Consider the following 7,887-nt stretch of genomic DNA (forward strand, 5'->3'; position numbering starts at 1 on the left):
TAGAGAAGGTAGCTTTGGGGGTGGATGCTCGTCCGTGTTAGCAGAGTACTTGGCAATCCCAGGTACCACCCCAGCATGGTTGATAGTAGGAGTAAAAGTTTTTAGGAGAACCCTGAACTTTGAAGCAAAAGGGTGGGAGACATTTGTGTGCAACAGGCTAGACCTCACCACTCACAAGAACTCTCTTCCTATCTCCCGGGCTATATTGGTGGCATCTATCATGGTAGGGTACCTGATCAACATCAGGAATGTGATGTCTAGGGTGATTACACGGGTGGTGAACGAAGGTGATAGATCCTACCCCTTCCCAAATTTCCTGACTATGTACTTCGAGGATCAATATGTAGAAAAAATGAGATTTGATGTGAAGGTGAAGCCGAAGGCACCCTTTTCCTAGTATAGCCTACAGGGTGATGACAACCCTAAAGGCAAGGACCCTAGGGGCAAATCTACTGCTTATACTGGCCAGTCTGAAGAGCCAGTAGTAGTAGTGACTCCTACTTAGCCTCCTTCAGCTACCCTAGACATGGCCCCAGGAGCCTCCACTTCTACAGTTCCAGATATCCCCTCATCCACAGCATACCCTTTGACTACCAACCGCTTGAGCCAGACCCTTGCCAGTATCAACAGTTGGATGCAAGCAGCCACCTCTAAGCTGCCTGTACTTTCTACTTTGATGGAAGCCCAGTCTGTACCTCCTCAGCCGCAGGTCCCACAGTCCGTAGAGGACACTCTCAAGGAGCTTCTGGAAAACTAGAAGAAGCTCCTAGAGAACTAGCAATTAATATTGGACGCCGTGGGTTCTCATGGAAAAACATTGAAGGAGTTGACCAAAAAAACAAACAAATTGAGAAATACTCAGGCATCAAAGGATTCAGTGAAGGAGTTGAGGGTAGAGGTAGATAAGTTGAAGGCTAATCACTTGCCTTTGGACCTTTTATTGCATGACCCGTCTCCAGCAGCCCAGCCTGAGCTGGAGCAGGAGACAGAGAGGCCAGCAAAGAGGAATAGGGTGATTCCCTATGCTGATGATGCTGTGATAGAGTTGGAGGAGCCGCAGGGAGGTTCCTCTAGCCAGGCTCAGGCCCCAGCACAGGTCCAGGACCCAGTACAGGCCCAGGTCCTAGTGAAGACACAGGTTATAGGGAGCCAGTCACAGGTTCCCGAGCAGTCCGAGGACCTAGGGACCCAGACTCATGATCTTATGCAGGCGGAGGGCCAATATGGAGTTTTCTTTTTATTCTCTATCTTTTATTGTTCTTATTTTGGTTAGTTAGCATTGAGGACAATGCTAGCTCTCATTTGATGGGGTAGGCCCTATTTTGGATGATTTGGGTTGTATATATGACATTAATTTATTTTTATTATATTTTATTTTTACTTTTGGTATGTACATAATTTTACCATTCTAGTTTACTTTTCGTACTTTGCAACTTTTGTCTGTATATAAAGTCACTTTCTGATGTATATATTCATTCCCCCTTATGTATATTCATCTAAATCCCCTCTTGTACATATTCATTCTACTTTCTGTATTTTCTCTTTCATATCTTCTTATTTCATTTTGATAGCTTCATATTTTGGTTTTTGCGTTCAAGTAAGTTTTTGGTTTTCTTAATGCCACGGTTCTTTCCTAAGGTGAAATTTGTGTGAATCGGGTGGCTCTTCCCGATGATGGATGGCATGACAACCTTCTTAAGGGTTTGAGTCTGTTTTCTTTTGCTTTTTTGTGTAAATAGTAGCTAGTTAGTAATGGTGCCTCAAGCAAAGCTTCACTTGGGCCTAACACATTGCCTTTGATCCTATGTTCAAAAACAAATTGTTGTGTATAAGATGGTAAAAGTTGTGACCTTGAGACTCTTGTGTTGGCCGATAATCATCAAGTGGTTTTTCGGGGCCATTCGTGTTGCTCAAATCTTAGTTAAGGTTGTTGTGGGCCCCCGACTCTATCTCTTTAGCAATCCTATAGTTTGGGTGGTGAGAATTTGAATTGCAAGTCCAAGTCCCGAGCCATTAGTCTAGAACTTGCCCTAAATGTTTGTCTAGGCGAAATTCTAAGTGTAGTTTGACTTGAGATGTGATTATAGGCTCTCCTTGATCCGAATGATGTCTTGAAAACTTCCATAGCCTACCAATGATAATATCCCTAGTCAACCCTTTTGAGCCATAACCCTTTTTCTTTTAAAAAAACCATGATACAAGTCTTTACCCGTTCTAAAAAGACCCTCTCTTGGCACCCTATACTTCCTTAGCACAAGGAAAAAGCATAATTTTTGGGGGGGGGGAGAGACGAGGAATTCAACAAAGTGGTAAAAAAAGGTACAAAATAAAGAAAAGGAAAGGCAATGAAAACGAAAGAAAATCAAAAAGTCAAAAAGAATGATCAATGTAGAAAAAAAATGAAGGGATTCAATAAAAGTAAAGAGATGAAAGGTGTGGAAAGTTGAGAAAGGGGAAAAAGGTTTGAAATGAACAAGAAAGAGTGACATTGTGTCTCTCTAACCCCTAAGAAAGAAGTTAATGACTCAAAAAGTCAAGAGAATGTGTGCCAAAATGAAGCAAATGAAGTGCTTAAGGGAAGATGGAACCCACATAGACCAAATATTTCCTACCCTAAACCAAAAGCCTTCACTATATCTCCACAAAAGCCTTATATGGTCTTGAGTTGAATGAAGCTTACATTAGTGGTGACTCACATAAGGGGCAAGCTTATAGTACTTAGAGCCGAAATTGTGACCTTTCTTTGAGAGAGATGAGTGTGTTTTCCACAATCCTCATTCTGAGTGCTACAATTTAAAAGTTAGGGTTGCTTAGGGAAAGTTGAGGAGTATGCGTTTGGGTTCCACAATGACCAAAGTAGTAGAAAGCGTTTCTTTGATGGGTTGAGTCAACTCTTGATGCTCTTGTGTCGCACTAAATCCATGGTGTTTAGAAGGTCAAATGTTGTTAATGATTCATTTGAATTGAGGGCGATTGTTAGTCCCAATTGATGCTAGATGAGGTCACTTTAGGTCAGCTGAATTTTCTTGGATTTACTCTTAAGAGGTGAGTCTTATTTTGTTTGCTTGAGGACAAGCAAAAGCTTAAGTTTGGGGGAGTTGATAACTAGGGATTCTAGATCATTTTACACTCTTTTTACTTGAGTTTTGATTAAAAATGTATACAAAATAGTCCCAAAGGCTTACATGTTGTACTTGTTTACAGGGTTTGGTAAGAAAGGTGACAATTAGTCAAAACCAACTCAAAAATGAGTGAAGCATGCACAAATACGAAGAACAAGTCCAACCACAGTTAAAACAGATTCACTGTGGTCGCAATCCATTTAGTGCGGTCCGCAGTGAGGAGATTCTGAGAGGTGCAGTTTTTTGTAACTCAAGCATTGCGGCCGCAAACCATTTTGTGCGGACCGCAGTAGCCTCACCGTGACCGCACTTCATTTTGTGCGGTCCGCGAAGATGAGATTCAGAGAGTTATGAAAAATGGAGATTGAAGCCAGCGCGGTCTGCAAGCCATTTTGTGCGAACTGCATTGAAGCCACCGCGGCCACGGTGCATTTTATGCAGCCCGCGGTGGCCAGATTCAGAGAATGATCAATTATGCTAAGAAGCCTCATTGCGGTCTGCGGTGCATTTTCTATAGACCGCACTACCTCGTCAGAGGTATTTTTGTCCAGAAAATTCGGCCTAGTATAAATAGTATTTTGAGGTCATCTTTTGTAATCTAACTTTCAGCTGAGCACATAAAAGGTGGTTTTTGACTATTTTGAGTAATTTTATAGTGAGTTTATCATTGAATCTTCAATTATTAGCTTGTAATTAATTCTTATGGTCTATTCTTCATCTATTTCTTTGTTTTCTTTCATTATTATGAGTAGCTAGACCCATTAGCTAGGGTTGTGGCTCAACCCTTGTGTGGGTATTTGATGGGTCTTTTGATTTAAGGCTTAGATTTTTATGGGTAGTTGATATTTGGACTGATTTGTATTTTCCATGTTAATTAGTGGTTGCAAACACTAATTTGTGCCTATTTAACTTGGGCTCTTCTTGAGAAAGAGAGATTGAGTCTAGGAAAATCAGTCCAACAAGGAATTGGAGTATAATCAAGAGATTAATAGTCCCGATTAAAGGGTTAAACCTAGGGATAGTAATACCCGACTTGAGCCTATATTGCTTGCACAATTTTGACACCCAATTGGTCTTGAGAAAGTCAATTAGGGCAAAGTCACTCAAGTTACCGAGAGGTATAGAGTGAGTAAATTCGTGCATTGGCTATATCACAATCCCCAACATAACGTCTTTGCCTTAGACTTTAAATCCCGTCAAGTATTCACCTAGGAGAAAGTCACTTCCCTAGTGCCTCTTTAACTAATTTAGAACACCCTACAATCAATCATTCTTAGTTTAATTTAGCTTATTATTAGCATAAATATTAGAAGTAATATCCAACCAAAAGATAACTGGAAGGGCAATTAAGAGCATTAGGCATCTCTAGTTTAGATAGGAATCCAATTCCCACTTCTAGCTCCTTGTGGAATCGATCCCGACCATCTCGGGTAAAAGCTGCTTCGATCGCTCTCGCCACTTCGTAGTGGTGTAGGGTTGGCTCAGATCATGCATCATCTCGATTGTTTACCCAATCAGTTCTTGTGGCGTTCATAGTCTTGGTCAATACACTCTTCATTTCTCTATTCGACACTTCGACCTGTCTACTCGTTTGAGGATGATATGGGGTTTCCACCTTGTGGAGCACATCATACTTTGCTAGCAATTTCTCAAAGGCTTGATTGCAGAAATGAGTGCCTCTATCAAGGATAATAGCTCTCGGGGTTCTGAAACGGGTGAATATATTCTTCTTCAAATACCCCACCACCACCCTTGCATCATTGGTAGGGAGTGCTTCAGCTTCCACTCATTTGGACACGTAATCTACAACAACAAGTATGTACTTATTGCCAAAACAGCTGATGAAGGGACCTATGAAGTCTATCCCTCATACATCAAACACTTCAACCTCTTGAATTGGGTTTATGGGAATCTCATGGCGACAAGAGATGTTCCCGATTTGCTGAAATTCATCATAGCTCTTCACCCATTGATGTGCATCCTTAAACAGGTTGGCCAGTAGAATCTGCCTTCAAGAACTTTTGCTGTCGTCCGACTCCTCCAAAATGTCCGCCATATGCCGATGCGTGACATGCCTACAAAATAGAAGATTGTTTTATCTTGGGGACACACCTCCAGATCATATTGTCAACACAAATTCTAAGCATATAAGGTTCATCCCAATAATACATGCGACAATCACAGTAAAACTTTTTCTTTTGCACAGAGGAAAGGTCATAGGGAATTATATTGCTTGCCAGGTAATTTACAATGTCTGCATACCATGGCACTTCCTCCGAGCTTGTGGCAAGTAGCTGCTCGTATGGAAATGTTTTCAGAATATCCTCTGTCGCAACTGAGTTTTTAGCTCCTTCAAGTCGCGATAAATGATCATCGACCTAGTTTTTCGTGCCCTTACGGTTATGAATCTCCAAGTCGAACTCTTGTAGTAACAGCACCCAATGAATCAGGTGCAGTTTGGACTTCTTCTTTTCAATCAAGTACATGAGAGCAGCATGATCATTATATACAATTACCTTAGAGCCAATCAGGTATGATCTGAACTTGTTGAATGTGAACACCACAGTCAACATCCCCTTTTCAGTCACAGTGTAGTTTAGCTGGGCTCCACTCAACATTCTACTGGCATAGTAAATTGGGTGCATTATCTTGTGTTTCCGATGTCCACTGCCCCTACTGCATGTCAATGGCGTCACACATGAGTTCTAATGGTTTCTCCCAGTCGGGGGCAACAATGATTGGTGCTGTGACTAGTCTCTTTTTCAACTCCTCGAATGCTACCCTACAATCATCAGAAAATATGAAAGGGTGATCTTTTTCTAACAACTTACAGAGAGGGTTGTCAATTTTTGAGAAGTCTTTGATGAATCTCCGGTAAAAACTAGCATGCCCGAGGAAGTTCCTGATTTTCTTGACTGATGTGGGGGGGTGGCAGCTTTGCTATCACATCAACTTTAGCACGATCCGCCTCGATTCCCTTACTTGATACAGGGTGTCCCAAGACTATACCCTCTTGTACCATGAAATGACACTTTTCCCATTAAGTATAAGGTTAGTCTCCCTATACCTTTTCAACACTCAGGTCAGGTTTGTAAGGCACTCATCGAATGAGTTTCCTACCACTGAGAAATCATCCATGAACACCTCTATTATGTCTTCAACCATGTCGGTGAATATAGCCATCGTGCACCTTTGGAATGTGGCCGGTGCGTTGCATAGTCCAAAAGGCATCCTCCAGAAGGCATAAATCCCATATGGGCATGTGAATGAGGTCCTCTCTCTATCCTCTAGTGCAATGGAGATTTGGTTGTATCTTGAGTACCTATCAAGAAAACAGAAGTGTGACCTCCCTGCCAGTCTGTCAAGTATCTGATCAATTAAGGGAAGTGGAAAATGGTCTTTCCGGGTGGCTAGATTCAATTTCCTATAGTCCATACAAATTCTCTAACTTGTGATGGTTCTTATAGAGATCAACTCAATGTTATCATTTTTTACCACTGTCATACCACCCTTCTTAGGAACACATTGCACTAGGCTAACCCAGTTGCTATCGTGAGATGGGGAAAATGATTCCCGTATCTAACCACTTAATTATCTCCTTCTTCACCACTTCCTTCATGTTGGGGTTCAGCCTTCTTTGGTGCTACCTAGAAGGTTTGTGCCCCTCTTCCAGCAGAATTTTATGCATACAATATGCTGGGCTGATCCCCTTAATGTTTTCCATGGTCCACCCAATGGCAGTCTTGCACTCCGTGAGTACCTGCAAAAGCTGTTATGCCTGCACATCTAACAAACTAGATGAGATAATAATAGGTAATGTGGAGTTAGGTCCGAGAAATGCATACCTGAGATGGGCAGGCAGTGGCTTCAAGAATTGGTGGTTCTTCTATGGATGGCTTGGCTGGAGGAGTTTCTCTTTTCTCTAAGTGCATGGGCTCAAATTCAAGTGTTCTCTCCCAAAAGCCTTTGCCCTCAAGAGCTAGCACCCATTCTGCCAATTCTTCCCCATTCACCTCATCTAAATTCATAAGACATGTAGAAAGAGGATCCTCAATAGTCAATGTCTCATCATCCTCTTCCACGATTACATTCACGACATCAATAAGAGAACAATTGGCGAATTCACTTGGTCACCTCATAGATTTCTGCACGTTGAATGTTATTTCCTTATCGTTCAACCTCATCTTGAGTTCCCCAGTTTCACAATCAAATGAGGGCTCGCCCTGTGGCCAAGAATGGCCTTACCCAAATTATTGGAATTTCTTCATCCACTCTACAATCTAGAATTACAAAATCCGTAGGGAACACAAATTTCCCTACTTGTATCAACACGTCATCCAAAAATACTTGAGGATCTTTTCACAGTTTTGTCAGCCAGCTGCAACAACATAGACGTGGGTCTAGCTATTCCAATCCCCAACCTCTTATAGATCACTAGGGGGATAAGATTTATGCTAGCCCCAAATCACATAGTGCCTTGGCAAAGGCAAAGTTACCAATGGTGCAGGGAATTGTGAAACTCCCTGGATCAAACTACTTTTCAGCAACTGGTCTAGTCACCACAGCACTGCAGGTCTGAGTTAGAGTCACTGTGGCCAAGTCTTAGAAGTCAAATTTTTGGGACATCAAGTCCTTCATCATTTTTGCATAACCAGGCATCTCCTTCAAAGCATCAATCAATGGAATATTTGCCTGAATTTGTTTCAACATCTCCAAGAATTTCTTGTATTGTTCCTTTTTCTGGTATTTGGCCAGCCTCTGTGGG

Source organism: Nicotiana sylvestris, chromosome 3 (assembly GCF_000393655.2).
Source record: "Nicotiana sylvestris chromosome 3, ASM39365v2, whole genome shotgun sequence".
Lineage (NCBI taxonomy): Eukaryota > Viridiplantae > Streptophyta > Magnoliopsida > Solanales > Solanaceae > Nicotiana > Nicotiana sylvestris.